This window comes from Camelus dromedarius, chromosome 15 (assembly GCF_036321535.1).
Source record: "Camelus dromedarius isolate mCamDro1 chromosome 15, mCamDro1.pat, whole genome shotgun sequence".
Classification (NCBI taxonomy): domain Eukaryota; kingdom Metazoa; phylum Chordata; class Mammalia; order Artiodactyla; family Camelidae; genus Camelus; species Camelus dromedarius.
The window spans coordinates 51,072,218-51,090,852 of record NC_087450.1 but is presented as its reverse complement, the minus strand read 5'-3'; positions in this window follow the sequence as shown (position 1 = coordinate 51,090,852).

Genomic DNA, 18,635 nt, shown 5'->3' with positions numbered 1-18,635 from the left:
GAGAGTCAAAGCCAAGATTTCCTGCGGTCAAAAGAAGAAAGACCATGGATCCGACAGGAAAAAATGACTTTGTTAGAATCATCTCACTTAAGGGGCAGGAGAATATTGAGGAAAGACTTTCAGATTGGGTTTCAAATAGGAGACACCAGCAAAAAAAAAAAAAAAAAAAAAAAAAAAAAAAAATCCCAACAACTAACACAAATAGAAGTGAACCCAGGAAAGAGACCGAGATGATCACTATTAATTACCCTGTCATTTTAATTCATTGTGCTCTAGCATAAGCCAAACTAATTAGGTCTTATTTTGCAAACAAAAATTTCATGGACTGCTACATGAAATTCTTCTCTAATAGGTAGCATCTGCTGCATTTATTTCATCCATTAATTTTGTAACCTCCAAAACAAACATTAGGCTCATGTGATGTGATTCAGACACTAGAGATGAGCTTGCAGCCTGGGGGTGCATGGCATTCTTAGACCCCAAGTCAGCCACTCGTCCTGGACCGCCTGCCCAGAGTCTAGATGGATGGTGGCCAGTGAGCCCAGCCCCTGGAAGTCAGTGCTTACACAGAAGGGAAGCCCAGTCATTCTCCCATGGAGTGTGCATTCAGAACTCCCCCACCTGTTGTTAGGTATGAGGATCTGGCTTCAAACATGGTAGGAGCCTAGAGAAAGGAGTGGTACCTAGGGTACCTGGTCTAATCAGAGGTGGCTTCCTGGATAAGAGGGGTCTGGGACAGGGTCTTTAAAGGCGGTCATATGGGAACAGCAAGGAGCCTTTTTGAGGGAGGACCTATAATACAATCAGAGAGCAAGGTGGAAAGTGGGAGCCACGATTCTCTTTTTACATCCCCAGTTCTGGTCTTTCCAAGATGGAAGGTCTTAGCCCCGACACCATGAACAAATCTGAAGAGCTACAATGGTCACAGTTCAGAAACTACCATTGTCACTGAGTACACTGTGCCCCTCACCTCCACCATGTGACATGGGAGCAGGCAACAAGGTTGCCAGACAGCTAAGGTGCAGACCTCTCTGAGGGCACTCAGCGTGCCCAGCCCATGCTGGCCAGGCTGCAGGGATACAGAGAGGCAGACAGCCTGGACCTTGGACTTGGCAAAGAGATGAGTCTCAGACACAGAGTAAAAATGTCAAAAGGAATGAACTCCGGCCCTAATGTGGGTCTCACGCAGCATTGTTGTGTCCTTCTGGGGTTCCAGGAGATGCTCCTGTAAAGCACAGAAGCTTTGCCTCTGCACCCAGCTACCCCCAGCCGTGACCATTCTCCTGGACGTGGGAAGGTGGTGACCTTTGCCCTTCGGGTTCCCTGGCTCACATCTTTTGGGCTGGTGCAGACTGTTCCATGCCTGCAGACTCACCTAATGCTGACATTTGCTGCCAGAAGCTCCTGCCACAATTCATCCACTTTCTGCCCCGGCACTTCTTTGCCCTGTATCCCTCAGGAGCCCAGGAGACAAGCATGCCTGTGTAGCTGGAAGTACAGCAAGTTCCTGACCAGGGGACCTCAAGCAATGAGCAAGAGGAGCCCAGGATTCTCTCTCCAGGCCAATCCTTGGGGGGCAGTTGGGAGAGCACTCCTCCTGATGACCGAGCTCTAGCCGCCCTCAGTGGTGCCCTTGATAATGGAGCCTGGTGTGGCTTATCCTCTTCCCTCACATTGCCCAGTCCTCACCCCTGTTTCCTAGAATTACCTTCCAAGTCAACCACCCTGCAAACCCTTGTCTCAGGCTCTGGTTTCAAAGGAGAACCAACCCACAATGAGACCATGCCTCTGCTACTGTAGGAAATAACTTCACAAAAGCAACTCTGCCCATGGGCATGAGCTGCACCCCCATGGAGAGATCGGTCCCTGAGTGACAGACCTGAACTAGCCCAGTCCTGCCTAGGAGAAAGCACCGGTGAGCCTTCCCAGATGGTCCACCTCTAGGGCTTACAAGATCTTTTGTTTTTCCCTAATAATAGCTTATATTTTTAAAAAACTTAAATAATATTAAAAAAACTTTTTGTGATTTTTGCTTTTTGATGTCAAAAGCAGTAAGAGTTGTATTAAAAGCCTTTGGTAAATCTATGGCTAACAGACGCATGGTGTTACTGGGCAAACTGGTGTAACCGTGATAGTTGCGTCTGTGATAAAAAGCAAAAAAGTGGACCTCGAGTTTTATTTCACAATCATAGGCAGTCTGCATGTCAGGAGGTCTGGATTCCATGTCCAGATGGCTTTTCACTCTCTGGGTGACCCTGGGCTTGTTCCATTATGATTTCTGGGCCCTTGGTTTCCTACAGGTCATCTGAGAATAAAAGTGCGTGAGGCAACATATGTGAGGATATACAAGTGATTCTGAAGAAATACAATTCATTTTCATTGTCTTTGTTAGAATTCCATGACTCTGGAGTCAAAGTACAGCAATAGATGCATTAACAACTGAATTTTATCCACTCATTCACTCTGTCGGCAAATAGGAGTTAGGAGCCAGCTCTGTGCCGGGCCCTATTCTCCGTGCTGGGGGTCGGGGTGAACAGGAGAGACACGGGCACGGCTGCGCACTCATGTCAGGAGCTCGCTCTCTAGCTGGAAATCGAGTCACGCGGCAGACGTCTAAGAAGGACTGCTTTCGGAATGACACTTCTGCTTCAGAGCCCTCCCACGAGCCACGAGACTGGCATTTGCTGGCAATGATTTCCTGTCACACACACCCACACTTTTCCACTCTTCACCTGGAAACTCCGCCCTGTCCTCTGATCGGTTGGTGTGTGTTACCTACTTAAAGGGAAACCCTGTGAAAGCAGGAGCTACACCTGTGTTGTTTACCATTATACACTCAAGACCTGGGAGAGAATGGGACACAGATCAGTAAGTATCTGCGGAAGGAAGGAAGGAAGAGTAAAGAGCATATCTAGTGGCCCAAGGGTAGGAGTGTGTGTGAAATACGAAGTCACTGTAAGAAGACTCGTGTGATATCGCAGAGGAAGATGCCCCAAGCAAAGCAGGGCATCCTTCGCACTGACAACACTGCTCCAGTTCACAGTTTGAGCAAGTATGCTTAGTCTGTCCCTTTTAAAAATCAGAAACACTGTCAAGCACTGGAAATCAGAGAGAGAGAGAGATGGGGACAGAGACACAGAAGGAGAGAGAGAGGCTGGGGCAGGATGGGGGGACAGTTTTTTTCTGCTAGAACCTAAGTCCATTTATATCATCTATCAAAGTCTTCTCATTCAGAAATGAAAATACTATATCCATCAGACTACTGAGTATAAATAAAAACAGGTAACCCTTGAACAACATGGATTTGAACTGCATAAGCCCACTTATACATGAATTGTTTTCAATAGATATATTGGATTTTGTTTGAGATTTGCAATTATTTGAAAAACCTTGCAGATGAACAGTATGCCCTAGAAATATTGAAAAAAATTAAGAAATGGTTAGGTCATGAAAAATTAAGAAAAGGTTATGTCATGAGTACATAAAATATATGTCTATAAACATATACAAAATATGTTAATCAGCTGTTTATGTTATCAGTAAAGTTTCCAATCAACAGTAGTTAAGCTTCAGGAGAGTCAAAAGTTATATGTGACTTTCAACTGACTGCATGATGGTGGGGAGGTGTCAGCACCCCTACCTCCCACACTGTTCCAGGGTCAACTGTACTCAGTATGTGTTTGAAGGACACTGATCACCAGAGTAGCCAGAGGGTGACTAGGTGAATATCCTAGAATCCATGTCATATGAAGAGTGGGTTGAGGGAAAGTTGGTTTACTGGGGAGAAGAAAATTTAAAGGATACACGACATCTGTTATGAAGTTTCTGGCAGACTGTCATATATAACAGAAGTAAATGTCTTAGCGTGGTTCAAAAGCAAAGAATTAAAACCAGTGGATAAGAGGTACAGGATACAGATTTTGGTGAAATGTAAGGACAACTTTTCTAGGGACTAGAACAATCCAACAATGGGTGTGGCTGCCCCACACGGACAGACAGGGTAACCCCGTGCTGCTCAAGGTAAACCCATGACTGGTTGTTGAATCGTTGCTACTGCCTGGTGATGAGGTACTTACAGAAAGAGAGAGAGCATTTGGAAACATCTGAAGTAATTGGCTGTTGCTGCAACATCCAAGCATGGACACATCTGGTTGACCAGGGTAGAGACTGGTTCTTGTCAAACTTTTCTGGTGAGTCAAATGTGGTCTGAGCTGGGTCCAAGTCATGCACTAGGGCCATGTTACATCTCAGCATTCGTCTGTCACCCTGAAAGTACTATACAATCTAGAATCGACTGCATTCATCAATTAAAGATTATTCAATTTACCTGTAACTTTCAGGATAAAATTGTTGCAAATTGATGAGAAGTTGAAGATAAATTTTTCAAACACAATATTCCTGGGGTTCACTTTGAGTAAAAGTTGAATAATTAAATAAAAGTCCAGACTACACGTATAGGTATTTAATATATGAACTCTCTATTGTCCTCACAACTTACTGTCCTACTACAGAATGGCAAATATTTGCTAGTGTAAAAGCTACTCTTTATATTTCTCACATAAATGCACACCTGTAATAAACATGTACAGTTTTTATTTCTCCTATATCTGTTTTGATGACATTTATTGAAACATAATTTTACATCTGTGGAATTTAACAGTAAAAAATTATGGCTTGTATATTTGTGTTTTTTGTTTTTTCAGTAATTCATCCCCCATTGCATTTTACAAGTGTCAGTTTGTACTGGATTGGAGATTTCTTGGCCGCATAAAAAGAAGCACTGAAGTAGATGTCCCAGCAGAGCTGGAGGACCCAGTGCAACCAGAGCTGGAGGCAAGCTGGGAACAGCCGCTTCAGGAGGCAGATGACAATAACCAACACAGTCCCTTGGTGCTGTGTCTCGATACATAGGCCCTCAGGGTTCACACTAACCCTGAACTCATGGATTCAGTTGGTAAAGTGCACACAATTATAAATACCAAATCCATGAATCATATAAGTTGCAAACTGATTAAAAAAAAAATCCCCTGTAGTCCAGGGGAGGCAAGATTGTTGAGGCTCAAAACCATGGTAGACGAATAAGGCTTAATAGAAATAGAGCTTTTTAGCCTTGAAAAGTTAAAACCTCAAGAACACATCATCACTGTCTTCAGAAGACCTTACGATGACCACGGCAGATCATCGTACAGTTTACAAGCAGAAGGTACAGAAAGGCAGGTAACTGACGCAGAAAAGAATTTCCCAAATATCACAACTGCCCAGAAGTGAAGAAAGCTGCCTCATGCAGGAATGAGCTCGCTGGCCCTCTCACCCTAGTTCTGGAACAGACCAGGGAAGTTTGGGAGCCGAAGAGAGGGTTCCGGTACAGCAGGGAAGAACCTGCATTTTACCGGGTTCTTGGTAAATTTTCCAGGGACTGTGCTAAGCCTTCTGCTTTGTGGTATTTCCATTCTAACCTCAAGGAAAATCTGGGAAGTAGGTATCGTTATCCCCACTTTATAAATAAGAAACCAGAAGCTCAGTGGTTAAATAATATGACCACAGACACACAGAGATGCCAAGCAAGAGTCTCCGGCTGCTGACTCCACGCTTAACCCAGAACACGACACTGTCACCAACTCTGAAAGCCCACGAGTCTATGTACTCCAAAATCCTGAAATGAGATAAGAAGCTTAAAAAGAGAAGAAATATCTCTGGGATCAAAGTGACCACAGGTTTGTTTTTTTTTTTCCCACATGTCATAAAGTACCTTTTGGAGTTTGGGGCTTTTAATTCTCTGAAGACTTCCAGAAAGAAGGCAGCATGCAGGCACCCCCCCCCTCTTCCTTTCCATATGCTTCTTCCTCTTCGTTCCATTACCTTCCTCCTTCTCACTTTCAAGTATCCAGAACTCTCATGCTGCCCAAGACAGAGCACGTCTCATTTGTACACTGCAGCCATTCTGGTGTCACCCCTTCCCCCAGATGTTGTATTTTAAGAAAGGTGGTGAGGGACAGTAATGTTTAGCCCAAAGGAATGAACAGCAGTAGTGAAATTCCTAGCACAATAAGAAAGATTCTCTTATAGAGACCCTTCCAGCATCTCCAACCATACCACACAGAGCACCACTGAGCTCCCTGTGGCAAAGCTGGTCCTGCTCTTAAGTAATAACAATACAGTTCTTTTCAGCAGTTATTTTCCTGGAAAATACACAGATTCATTTACTCATGCTTTGGAGAAAGATTTACAAGTTCTCTTTTGTAAAGAGAAGTCTGTTAAGTGGCTTGAGTAAGACAGATCATCACTTCTTTGATCCTTGCAGAAACAGGAAGAGAGGTCCCAAGATTCTGACTCACTATCCAATGCCCTGACCCTGAGCAACCCAGCCCAGTCCTGGTCCAAGAGCAAGCTGGCGCTCTTCTGTCTGCTCTCTCTCCATTGCTTTTGATTTTACACACCCTGAGTCATCTCTGCAGATTCCACGCGACCAGCTGGGTGGCCAGCATCCAGCTCTGGGTCTCTTGCCTTGATGGATGCGAGTCCTCTCAAGCATCTGCTCAGGGCACCTGCCTCTCCACCCTGAGGAGGACCAGCAATGATTCCATCTCCCTTTACCTGTCTTCAGCACTTGGCCCCTGGGGATGTTACTAGCAAAGCTTTCCTTTTCTCGTAATGGATCTGTCTGATTGTGTAACTGTATCCATTTACTTCTGACAGCACTCTCAGCTTTGTATAATCTCCAAACAGATGAATAATTTTCATTTTGTGCATTTCAATGAGCTTGGAAAACATTCAAGGGTTCAGAGGTACAGCTAGGACTATTTCCAGAAAGATGAGTCAAACAATGTCAGAGGTGACTGGGAAAGAGAAAAAAGGGTCCTGCCACACCTCTCTTGTGAGCCAACAGTCCTGACGTGCACTTCAGGGTCACTGTTTCCAGTCTGCAAATCCTTGGCTGTTGAAATGAAATGTCCGCCTCTTTGTTCTGCCTCCCACTTTCTCCTCTTCTCTTCCTCCTACTTCTTTCTCCTCCAATTTCCCACCTCCATGCAGAACATTGCCTAATCCTCACTGATAACCCACTAAGCCTGGCTAAGTCTATTAAGAGATTCCCTTTCTGTAAGCGCTCAGGATCCCGTATGTTTGCCAGCAGTGTGACTGCTTTCTAAGTAAGGATGAATGACCCTTCCCAAGAATGCAACTGGGAAAGTATCCAGAGGGGACCTTTCACCCTTCTTCTCAGGGCTATTAGAGTGTCTTAAAAGAATACAAAATTTCCAAAATATCCAAAAATATTCCCAGGACACCTCTCCTAACAATACCATCCCAAAGTGTAGTCCAAAATAAAATGGGATTTGCCTGTACAACATCTTCAAGATATCTTGAAGGTGTCAAAAACAGCAGGAAGGATCTGACACTCATCAAAGCATTCAGTTAACCAAACCCAAACCCACAGACTCCAGGGGGCTTTAAAAACTACAAGAAGAGAGGCAAACAGTTCGACTGATCTTGAGTCCAGAGGTGTTGATGACGAGCAGGAGCAGAACCCCTCCTAGACTCGATTACATACTTGGAGCTCTGAAGAGTGGCATTAGCCTTGGATTGGTGCTTTGCACAGTGTTGACCGGCATCAGCCAAGTGCTTTGCAGAGATTTAGCAAGAGGATTCTGAGTGTGAACAAACAGTAGAAACCACCCTTGGAGCAAGCTGGACGGAGCTCACCTGTCTGTGGGGAGGTCTGGTCTGCTCTCTGCTCCTGGAATGACAGCAAGATGCTCATATGTAGTTTTTGTTCACTGGCATCCGAAGCAGCTTCTGCCTTGAGGGCTGCTTCAGCCACTGGACCAGACAGTGAAAGCCAAGATGCCCCAAGCTCTTCCCACCTCCTTGCACCACATACACTCTGCCTCCTTCCTCCTCCTCCTCCCACCAACCTGGCTGCTCTTTCCCAGAGGCCCCCTCCCCTGCCCTCCTTGGACCCCGCCTCTTCTGCACATCCATCACCTTCTTTTATTTTTCAAACTACTCTTTGACCCACTGCTCTTCTCACTCTTTACACCCTTCCTCCATTCTCCTGGCTTCCACCCACACACTGAGTCTTCCAAATCCCCAGCTAAGAGCTCTCTCACCCTGTCTTCAGTATCCCAGCACCCACCCCAGACCTGGCATCCTCACTTCCTGTCGTCTCAGCCCCTTCTGTCAGACTGCTCCACTGCTCCTTCAACCTCTGACCTGGAAGTTTTGCCTAATCAAGAAGGCAGCACAGTGAGGTGAAAAGCGCAAGGACCTTGAAGGCAGGCAGGGTTTAAGTTCTCCTTCTGCCCTTAAAGGGCTCTGTGTCTCTAGTTTACCTGTCCCTTCTTTCAATTTCCTCGTCTGAACAATGAGACCAAAACTGCAAGGTTGCTATAAAGACTAAGATAATGCATGTGAAGTATTCCACATAAGGCTTCATTTATAATCAGCCATAAACAAGTGATATCATCATCATCATCATCATCATAATATACAATGATAATAATAATAATAATACAAAAGCCACTGCTGCAGCAACCATAAAAATAAATAACCTCTGAAAATTGCCACGCCCCTCTGCCCACCCTTCTGCCTCCAGCCCCAGCTGGACATGCACTGTCAGGCACCCTCAAAGCCTCTGCATCCTCCTTCTCTTGTCCCCCCCAGGCTCCTCTCCACCTCCTGTGTGCTCTCTTAATTACAGTAAACCTCTTTACTTACGCCCAAGGAACCCAAATATGAGGCAGGAAGTTCCACTAATAACCAAAAATATCAGATGTTCAACAGGCAACAAACCTACTTCTCCACTGGCTTCTCAAAAAGCTCATTTCCGAACCCCCCCTCTGCTCTCAGCTCCCTGGGTAGGTCAGTACAGCTGCCCTGGCTCAGGGCCCTGGGGATGGCTCGTAAAGCAAGGGGCTTCCGTGGGGCTCAAAAGGGGAAAGAGGACACAGCAGAACTGAAGACAGCAGAGATGCCCCCAGAGGCACACACTGCATCCTTGACTACGGAGCCAAGGACTCTTGAAATGGACCTTGCGGTCCACCCGTTATCAACCTCAAAAGGTAAGGGTGGCACCCTAATGCCCCTTAGAAACACAACAGAATAGTTGATCTTGACCCTATAGAAAATTTGGGGGTCTTTATCTTTTCAGTTTGAAGGTATTTTCATTTCTTAGCTTTTAATACCATTAAATAAACTGGATTTCTGAACTTTTCACCAACTTACCTTTCCCAGCTTCAGGTGATACCCTCAACCCCTGAATTCCAGAATTCCACGATTTGGTGAGCAAAGACATGGTATTGCCATCCACACCCCTCATGCCTTCACAGAGACTCATCCCACCCTCCAGCCCTCTTCATCTTCTTGGTAAGAAGAGCCATACCCTGAGAAAGCACTATAGTCCTAATTGAACTGGAGCTTAGCACAGGGTCAGGCACCTGGAGCTTATCAAGTTCCCAGTATGGTAGCTGACTCTGTAGACATCACCTAAAATAGTGCCCCCCAGCCATTTTCTATTCTTGGTACACAGAAAAAATACCTTTTGCATGGCTCCCCAGGGGTAAATGGACAATACTGCTCACAGCAAGAGGTAACTAAGCCACAGCTCTGGAGGGCCCCAGGACCTGCGTGGCTGCCCCCAGAAATTAAGGTGAGCCACACCCCAGACACATCTGTGATCCATCTGTAGCAACTCAGCATGCCCTGGCACCCCCGCTGAGAAGCACTACCTAAAAAATTGTCTTATTGCCTAAGAGACCGATAGCATGCTCATGCCTTTAAATAAGATCTCCTCTTCAGAAAGCCCCAAGTCTATTTTTCACCTCAGTGTTGGCTTCTCCGCAATATGTTTCCCATTGAGCAGTCAGTACTTCGTCACGCTCAGCAAGGACGGTGGCCTGGTGGCCGCGCTCAGGAATCAGGAGCCCTGTGGACTCTGAATTTATGATTCAGCAGCCACGGCTTCTGACTCACTTGCATTAGATGGCCTGCGGAAAACCACTGGACTCTGACAGGCCCTAATCGGACAGGCCAGCAAATGATACCAGAATAGGTTTCTACTGGAAACCAAACACTGTGTGAAAATGGAGACTTCCTGAGCAGATAAATTAAAAGCATGCTGTACGGGAGTAGCATGACGAAAGCCATATGTTGAACCTCTGCAGATTCAAGACAGAAAATAACCTGCACTATCACACAGTGTCACAGTCTTGCACGCTATGAACTGCTGAGCTGTGTCCACAAAGGCACCGGGCAACTGCCCTTTCTGTGCCACAGGCATCAAGCTGTAACGTCTGTGGACCCTGAGGCCAGGCAGAGCTGGGGTGGAGTCCAGGTTCTAACACACCCTAGCTGTGTGATGTCAGGCAGGTAATTCCACTTCCTCGAGTCTCCGCTGTCTTATCTGTAAAATGGGAATGAATGCATCCTCCTAATTATCTCCATAGATACCAAAACAAAAAAGAATTTTGACAAAAATCAGCAGTGATTCTTGCCTTTTTTTAAAAAAAAAAAAAAAGCACCAATTAAGAAAGGAAAAGATCCTAGTTCTTAACAAAAGCTCAATGGATTAAACACTAGAGACTATCCTTCTGAAGCCAAGAATAATGCAGGATACTGCCCACCCCCATCATTACCACAGTGTCACACTGTAACACAGGTATTCACAGAAAAAACATTAGGTACAAAAATTGGAAGGAAGCAGTTCAGTTTCAGACCAACATGGAGTAAGAGTACTTTTTCCTATTTCTTCTGTTAAAAAAAAAAATCCCTCCTTTTCAGTCCTGCTAAAATGCTTCTCCTATGCCTCCTGCTAAAAACCCTGAGCATTACACATAATAACAAACAAAAGAACTCTGAAAGGTGGAGAGAAGAATTCAGACTGGCTAAGGAACTTGAAACCCAAGGAACACCATGACAGCGAGCCCCCTGGGGTTTCTTTTTGACTCATATACCCCAGCCTGGGTGCCGGAGAAGCCAACAACCCAGAAACATCAATGAGAACAGACCAAAAAATAAAGCCCCCAAAGTCAAGTCTCTCTAGCGAAAGGGACAGGAAAACAACCTAGCAGGACAGAAGTGTGTAGACAATAACCTCCCCACCCCAGAGAAACACCACGGAAAAAAACATGACTGCACCTTCTCCCCCAGCAGCAGAGGCTGAGTGGGGAGCCTAGACCTTCACCGGGATGTAACGTGGAGCCCCAATCTTCCCACCAACATGCCCACACTGCAAGTGTGGTATCAGAGAAGGCCAAGTAGGAAGCAGGATTTTCATCCATGCCTGGCTGTAATGAGCCCCTTCCCCAAGGAATCAGTAAGAGCCATGTGGGAATCCTGAACTTCTACCCCAACAAAAGGCAACGAGGTATCCCTTCCCATCCGGCCTAGAGGAGGGTCAGGACTTTCAACACTATCCTGTGAAAACAAGGACTCCTCACCTGTGTGTGGTGTCAGTGGAGGCCACATGGGGAGCAGAAACAAGGACCCCTTTCCTCCTAACTAGGGTGGTATCAACAGAGGCAGAGCGGAACCTGAATTCCCACTCCTACCCAAGGAGGAATAAGTTGCCCTCCCCTCACCCTCACACTCACCCACATCCCCATTCCAGGGTGTCAGTGGAGGCCAAGTAGGGAGCTAGGACTTCCACATCCACCCGGCAGTAATGAGGCAGGACCCTCACTCCCCTTGTCGTGTAATGTCAAAGTTTTCTAAAATAGACTTAAATAAAATCTAGATCCTCATAAAACCAAAAATGTCCAGGATACAATCAAAAATCATTCAGCAAGTCCCAGAACATCTCTTCTGTGACATTCTATTGGTCAGACAGGTCACTGAGTCCGACCCAGATTCAAAAAGAGAGTAATTTTGACCCTACCTCTTGATATGAAGGGCAGCATATACAGAGAGGAAAGTAATTGGTGGGAGACATCTCTGGATACTATTTACCATGGTTCATCTTCTGGTCACCACAATTTACATCTTTCTCATATGCAAAATGGACTCACCCCGCTCCCAAGATCCCCTACAGTCATATTTTATTACAGAATCCACTTAAAGTCCAGGACCTCCTTCATTTAAATTACAGCCAACTACAGATGATGTCATTTCCTGGGTATAGGCACATCTCGTTTTACTGCATTTTGCTTTACTGCACTTCACAGATATTGCATTTTTAACAAATTGAAGGTTTGCGGCAACCCTGCAGCAAGCAAGTCTACTGGCCCCATTTTCCCAGCAGCATTTGCTCACTTCATGTTTCTGTGCCACATTTTGGTAATTCTTGCAATATTTTAAACTTTTTCATTATTATATTTGTTAAGGTGATCTGCGATCAGCGATCTTTGATGTTACAACTGTAATTGTTTCGGCATTTTTAGCAATATAATATTTTTAGTTAAAAAAAAATCATTCAGCATACCAAAACCAGAAAAATTTCGACTTGAGTAAGTAAAGACAATCAACAGATGCCAAAACCAAGATGACAAAGATGTTGGAATTATCTAAAAAATATTTTAAAGTAACCATCATGAAAATACTTCAATGAGCACACTCGTAACAAATGAAAAAACAGTAAGTCTCACCAAGAAATAAAATATATAAAATAGGACCAAATGGATATTTTAGAACTGAAGAATATGATAGCCAAAACAAAAACTCAGTGGATGGTCTCAACAGCAGAATGGCAAAAATCAGAGGAAAGAATCAGTGAACTTAAAGACAGAACAGTAGAAATTACCCAATCTAAACGACTAGAGAAACTAGACTGAAAAAATTAACAGAGCCTCAGGAGCATGTGGACAAGAACAGAAGGTCTCATATTTCTATTTTCAGAATCTCAACAGGAAAGGAAAAAGGGGTTTGGTAAAAAGTACTGAAAAAAAAATAATAATGCTGAAAATTTTCCAAATTTGGCAAAAGATGTAAAACTTCCAGATTCCAGATTTTGAGAAACTCCAAATAAGATAAACTCAAAGCAATCCACACCAAGACACATTATAATAAAACTTCTCAAATTAAAGGCAAAGAAAATACTTCAAAAGCAATGAGAGAAAAGCAACACCTTATCTATATGGTAAAACAATTCAATTGACAGTGGATTCCTCATCAGAAATCATGAAGTCCTGAAGAAAGTGAAAAAACATCTTTCAAGTGCTGAAAGGAAAGAACTGTCAACTCCAAATTCTATAGCCTGCAAATTTCTCTCTCAGAAACAAAAGGAAATCAAGACATTCTCAGATAAGTGAGGGAAAACTAAGAGCGTTTGTTACTAGCAGTCTATCCTATAAGAATGGTTAACAGAATTTCTCTAAACAGAAAGAAAATGACTTTAAAAAGGGCATCTTAGAACATCAGGAAGGAAGGAAGAACGAACAATGGAAAGAGCAAAAACATTGGTAAATACCACAGACTTTCTTTCTCTTAAGTTTTCCAAACATTGCCTGATGTGGTTCTCAAAGTATATAGAAGAAACATTTAAGATAATGTTAAGTTGGGGGAGAGGTGTGGTAAAGAGACTTAAAGAGAGAAAAGGTGTCTATACTTAACTCAGACTGGTAGATTGTGATGTTATTTATGCATATTTAATGACTTCAACAACCACTAAAAATTTTATTCAAAAAGATATATTCATACACACAATTAAATCAAAATAAAATTCTAAAAATAAGTTTAACCCACAAGAAGGTGAAAAAAACAGAGAAATGAAATATAGAGGAACAAACAGAAGGCAAAAAATATAAAATGTCCAACTTAATCCTTAACATATAATCACATTAAGCATAAATGGTCTAAATGCACCAACTAACAGACAAAGATCAGCAGAGTGGCTAAAAAAACATATCCAACCAGGTAATATCTAAAATAAACTCACTTCACATATAATGATATAGGTAGGTTGAAATTAAAAGGATAGAAAAAGATACACTATGCAAATCTAAGTCAAAAGAAAGCAGGAGTGGCTATATTACCATCAGGTCAAGTAGACATTAGAGCAAAGAAAATTACCAGGGACAGAATGGGACAGTGTTTAATAATAAAGGGGTCAGCCCACCAAGAAGACATAGCAATCTTATTTATGAGTAACTGGGATCCTTGTAATTTTGTATCATATCTTGCCATTTGCTCAAGTCTCCTTTTGTCCATTTGTAATGTCACAATTTTTTCATTTAGTCTATGCTCATTTCTTAAATTGTGAGCACCACAGTAAGTTAACAAATATTTTGAGAGATAACTTGAGGTGATGAAAAATGCTGTTTCTCCTTAAAGTTTCATCCACTTTAGCATTAATCTGTATTTTGCCTGCAGCAAATATTACTGTGATGTTCTAAAGGATATGTTCTATTTCCCTTGTTTCTTCTACATGTATTAATTGGAATTTTTCTGTGGATTCTTTTTTATAACTATATAGTAGTCATTTGTAAAGCTGAAACCTAGCTTATATAAACAGTCCTGTATTATGGGCACTTAAAATTGTTTTTGCTATAATAGACAATGCAATAAACCAATTGTATCTTTGCATACTAAAGAATTTATAACTCACACTTAGAAAAGTATATCTTAGCACTTATATCTGCAACCAGAAATTCTGAAATAATGAGAAATGCATTTGTAATTTTATTACATGATGCCAAATTTCCCACCATAAGGACATACCATGAGAAATTTGATCTAACAGATGAATACAGGACATTAAATCCAAGGACTAGAGAATACACAGTATTTCCAAGTACATATACAAGGAACATTTATGAAAACAGACACACATTTGGCCATAAAATAAACCACAATATACTTCACAGTACTGGTGTCACATTCTCTGATCTGCTCAGACTACAATACAATAAAATTAAAAATTCAATAGAAAGATAACTAGAAACACCCATAGGTTTGGGAATTAAGAAATGGGTATCTAATTGAGGGGTCAAAGACAAAATTAGAATATATTCAGAACTGCATGATAAAAAGCAACTAAAATACCATGTGAGACATAGATAAGATGAGGATAAGTCTGGTTTAATAGGAAAACTTCTAGGCCAAAATGCCTTTAAGAGAAAAGGGAAAAGGCTGAATGTTAATGAACTAACCATTCAGTTAAAAACTAAGAGAAAATGATAGGATGAATCTAAAGAAAGTAGGAAAAAGAAAAAAATAAAAATTATGAATAAAAATTAATAAAATATAAAACAAAGCCAGTAGTTAGTTCTTTAAAAAGCCCAGTGAAATCAACAATCTTCTGGTAAGACTGTTTCCCAAAAAAATCAAGGCACCTGGCATAAGTAAACATTAGGAAAGAAAAAATGCAGCATAAATTCAAATGAATACCTTCGTACCAATAACTCTGATAACAGAGAAAATTAACAAGTTCCTAGAAAAATATAACTTGCCAAAATTGACTCAAGAACAAAATAAACTTTAACTGTCAAAAAACTGATAAATAAATGGAATCTGAATTTTAAATACCTCATACTAACATATACACTCACAGAACATAACCCATCACACCAGGCCCAGATGATTTACAAACAAGATCTACTGAACATTTATAGAACAAAGAATTGCAGTCTTAGATAAAATGTTCCAGGGAATAGTAAAATGCAATAGAATGCTTTCTTTCTAGCAAAGTCATTTACATTGAAGGCCTGAGAATTGCGGGAAGAGGTCAGAAGCAGGAAGAGCCCCCTAAAGCATCTGTTAATAAAAACAGATATTAGGGATATTACAGGAGTTAAATGAACAGAATTTAGCAACTGCTTTTGTAATATTCAGTATACTGAGGCAGAAAAAAATCAGGCAGAGCATACCCATCTTAAATAACTATATATCACCATATAGGAAGGAGGAGACATGTCAAAAAAACTCATGGAGAATACCTCACCCTTCATTCCTGGAAGGAGCTAGCACTTTAACCTTATGCAGAAATGTGTACACAAATATAGAAATATCGCCCTATTTCTATATCCTATAGTGGCTTCTATAGCAGTGTGCCTGATGCAAACTCCTGTCTGGTGCAGCTAAAGAGCGAGCCCCTCGTCGGTCCACCCTGGATTCTGCTTGTTTTTATTCAAGTTCCTCTTCTTGTCCCACGGGGTTCTGGTGACCACGGTCCACCACCAGGTTCGGCACTGTACACTCAGCATCTCTCTAAATGAAGCATGCCTCTTCCAGGTGTGTGGCCGCTCAGCTGCCATCAGAGGTCTCCTTGCATTCTCTGCTCTGCTGCTCCCTCAGTGCATGAGGTCACTTTTGTGTCAGCAAGGACAGCCAGGGCCATGCTTCAGGGCCTCGAGAATAGCGGAGTAGAGATGGATTCCTCCTTCACTCCTCCTCCTACTCTTGCAACCTGGACAGGAGTCTAGTGTGGCACTGGGGTAACTCCTCCCCTCACTTCCCATGACCTGGCTTGGGGGAGGAGGACAGAGTTAACTGCCCATGTTTGTAGGCTCATGACCATGGGTTCTGGCTTCAGCTGCTGCTAACCGAGACTGGTTGCTGATGCCCTCTGCATTGCTGGGAGAGACTAGCTAGGATTTCACTGCAATGCCCACAAAGACAATGACCCTGGCCCAGATATCTCATCCCCATCTCCCTCCCCGGTCCTCGGCTTATGAAGTTTAGGGATGGGGTGGGTAAAGGTGTCCGTCATGGAAGTACAGACAGTTTTGCCAACTGTTAGCAAGCTCTGGTCAGGGAGGGGACAGTGGGTGCGCAGGAGTCCGACTGCTTGCTGATAATTGTCTTGAACGGTGCCAGAGGGTTTCCACTGGGAGCCTGAGTGCCTACTCCAGGCTCAGAGCTAAAACCCTATAATATATATACCCAGGAGTCAGGGGGTACAGTCATCTCTCCAAGGATTTAAATTCAAAGAGTCCCATCTTCTGCCATGTGGTTCACACTGGGCAAGCAGGGCAAATGCTCTGTCAGCCCCACGGAGCCCTGAGATCTGAAGGGGAGCCCATGCATAGGAGTTAATGCTGGGAAGTTACCGTTCTGAAATTCTTAGTTGTTTTATCTCTGAATATCTGTTTTGATAAGTGGTATGGGTTGAACTGTGTCCCCTGAAATTTCTATGTTAAAGCAATAACTTCCAGCACCTCAGAATGTGACCTTATTTGGAAATAAGGCTGCTGCAGATATAATTAGTTAAATTAAGATGAAGTCATACTGGAATGAGGTGGGACTGAATCCAACATGTCTGATGGCCTTATAAAAAGGGGAAATTTGAACACAGACAGACACATACAGAAAGAAGAGGATGCAAAGGCACAAGGAGACCACCTTCTACAATTCAAAGTCCGTCTAAGACCACCAGGAGCTGGGAGAGGGGCATGGAACAGTTTCTCCCCTACAGTCCGCAAAAGGAACCAACCCTGCAGACACTTGATCTTAGCTGTCTGGCCTCCAGAACTATAAGATAATAAATTCTGTTGTCTAAGCCACACAAATGTGCTACTTGTTACGGCAGTCATAGGAAGCTAATACAGTAACAGAGTCCGATGGGGGGACAATGGGTCATGCATCAGAGGCTTAGCGCCTACTGCCACCTCCCTGAATCCCCTGAATGGATTCTGGGCTGTCCCCTCCCCTGCCCCTACTCAGTGACCCCCTGCTACCCTTCTCTCCAATCCACACAGGGAAAGTTGGGGGTACGTGCATCTCAGGCAAAAGTCACAGTGCCCACACTAAATGAGGGCTGCACTTGCCCTGCTAGTAGCCCCTTGACCTAGAGAGAGGGAAACTAAATAGCAAGTAAAACCCACATTAGGTTTAAAGAAAGACTATGGAAACAAGGAAAATCTTTTTTTCTGCTTTTTGAACAGGGGGCCCGCATTTCCCTTTGCACAGGAACTCCACAAATGGTGCAGCCAGTTTTGCAGGAACAAAAGCAAAATAACAGAAGGAAGAAACACTGGCAGCTTTGAAGTCCCTGGTTCAAGCTGTTTCTGAAGCCCAGGTATGGGGCTCTGAGGTTTCTCTGAGACACTTTAGTATCCTTACAATACATTCCCTCATTTATTTAAGAGATTTTGAGTTAGCTGTTCCATAACCTACAACCCAAAGAATCCTAGATAATAATAGCATGGATGTTATGTGAATCTGAATTCTCCAAATACGAAATAGCACAAAATTTTAAAAATTAACTTTGTACACAAATTTTGAAACAATGTGAATCCTCCAATCTTTTTTGAAAATTCCTCTGGGATCACATCATTTCCAAGCTATCTGGCTGAAGAAATTATAAATCATGTTTCACATTAAAATCACATGTTAGAACCGTTTTAGCCATTAAGCAGAACAGCTCACCATCTTTTAACAATAACCCGTAAATCATGCTGTTGTATTTGCACTCACAACTTGTGTGGGTTCTTCAACATTTACTATTATTATAACTTGAAATCTTTTTTATATCTTAGAACAATATCATCCAAGCACTCATTAAGTGATAACAATGCTAGGAGCAATAATACTTTGGAACAGAAATGAAATGCGATAATATTCTATGAAGAAAACCAGACAACCATCACTGTTAATTTAGCAGGCAGCACTAAGACAATGATCACAGAAAATGCTAGAAAAGTAAAAGCAGCACTAAAGCAGTTGCACCTATAAGTCTGCAAAAAAAAATAGTCATATATAGTCAA